Source organism: Trichosurus vulpecula, chromosome 8, assembly GCF_011100635.1.
Source record: "Trichosurus vulpecula isolate mTriVul1 chromosome 8, mTriVul1.pri, whole genome shotgun sequence".
Lineage (NCBI taxonomy): Eukaryota > Metazoa > Chordata > Mammalia > Diprotodontia > Phalangeridae > Trichosurus > Trichosurus vulpecula.
The window spans coordinates 28,152,782-28,154,925 of NC_050580.1; the positions used below are offsets into that span (position 1 = coordinate 28,152,782).

Here is a 2,144-nt window from a genome sequence, read left to right on the forward strand (position 1 = left end):
TGCTCCTGAAATTAGGAATACTTGTGTTAAAATCCACCTTCAGACATTTCCTCACTGTGTGACCCTGGGCATAACTTAACCTCTGTTTGCTTCAGCTTCCTCAGCTGTTTAATGGGAATGATAATAGCAACCAAGTCTCAGAATTATTGGGGAATCCAAGGAGATAATTATTCTAAAATGCTTCTCAAAGTGGCTGGCACATAGTAGGCACTATATAAATGTAGGCTATTATTTTTGTTGCTGTTGTTACTACATCCATTCAAATGTGTAATTGCTAATGTTCTCTCTCTCTGAATTATATGCTCCATGGATGCTCTTTGGCTCCACATTGTTGGTTGCTTCAGTTGGCTGAAGTTTTTCAAAGCGAATGTGCACTGAGATTTGAATGATGACAAAAATGCCCTTGTGGCATCACGATTGAGCCCAAGTGGCTTCACATAAACCTGGGGCTGGTGTGCCCCTCCCCTACATCTGCCTGAGTTTTCTCACTTCCACTCCAGGGATAGCTTAGATTTTCCTTTTTAAGCTGCTTGTCTTGCCCAATCCCTGGAAATTTAAGTAAATTTTAAGCTCCCCAGATCAGACATATTTTGTGAGCCTTTTCCTCATGTCTTTAATTCACTCGTTCTTCTTCATAAGAATCTGCTGCAGGCTGTGGTACACCACCATCTACTGGAACTTCTTCAGCTCCTTTTCAGCCACACTCAACTGTTCCTGATCCCGAAGTAGATCATTCTTCACTGACACTATTTTTTCTTCCAAAGTCTTGAGGTTTTTAGTAGTATCATTGAGTGTCTTCAGTGCTGCAACCATATTTTCCAAGTCACTAATGTCCTTTGATCATATTATTGCCTTCTGATCTCCCTGGACAAGCTATAAATCTCTCAGCACTTGTTCTACTGTTGAATTCTCGTCCAATGCATTTGTAGCCTGCAATTCTATATTCTTTACCCTTGATCTCAGTTCTTCATTCTTTTCCTGAAGTCTTATAATTTCCATGTTTGGAAGCTATGATGTTCTGCCTTCAATAAGTGGAACAAGTCTTGATGGCTTTGTGTTCTCTGAATTAGACTTTTTTTGAAGTGGTAAATTCTTCTTTTTTTCAAATTCTTCAACTCAGTCTAATAATTCTCAATTTCCCAGCTCTGAGAAACCTGTCTCTTAGCTTAAGATACCACTTCTCTACCTGTGAAAATGACTGCCAAAGAAGCAACGTGTTGGTGCAGGAAGTATTGATGAGCTCGCTACTTCTCTATGAACCAAAGTCTGTAGTTCCTTCAGAATTTCAGTTACTTCATCTATGGTAAAGGTGTCATCTATTAGCCTGTTCTCCTTGACACCCTGGAAGGAGGAATCTACAGTCTTCAGTCTCAAACCTCTTTTTGAAAGAGCAAATCAAGTGTAATTGATTATTCAATTTTGATGTTGAACATGTAGACCGAATTCCAATTTCAGATATTTTTAATGATGATAATGGTGCTTAATGCCATTTCCCATGTAGTTTGTTTTTCCAGTTTTCTCTTTCATCTCCCTCTGATTTTCTCTGATTCATGAACTATTAACTGGCTGCCATTTTTCAGGAAAAAGTTGGCTGTGTGAAACCTGGGGAATATATCTGTTCTAAATCACTCGAAGCCAGTCAAGTGAACTTTTCCTTAGGCGGAAATTGACAGGAAATATGCAAATTGAAGACATTTGACTTCAACATCTTTCTGGATAAACCATTTTTTTCTTAATTTCTATACTCAGGATATGAGACTTTTCTGAGATCAAAACAACCTTTCCTTCTAACTTCCCTATGGCTAATTTAGTCAGAAATATTTGTTTCCTCATTCATCACAGCAAGTACATTTTTGATATTTGAATTGTGTATTAGATTATGCCAATTTCCCTAGTGCTTTTGATAATGATTCAAAGAGAGGTAAACTGAAAACTGAATGCTTCATTGGTCCTGTCATTTTAATGCTTTGTAACAAGAATAAATTAAAATCCTATTATATGGATTGGAAGACAAGCTGAGCAGAAAATTGAATTATTTTGCAGATTATAAACTTTCAATAACAGACCATAAATAACAAATATTGCATTCTTAATTTCATTTTAAATCTCTTGTTTGATCCTAATTGTAAATGAGGTCGAGTGAG

The 2,144-nt window shown here is 37.0% G+C and overlaps 1 pseudogene; it reads right to left on the bottom strand.

The window, feature by feature from the left end:
• Positions 1–579: 579 nt before the first annotated feature.
• LOC118829447 lies at positions 580–1,437 on the bottom strand (annotated as a pseudogene).
• Between the last annotated feature and the right edge of the window lie 707 nt (positions 1,438–2,144).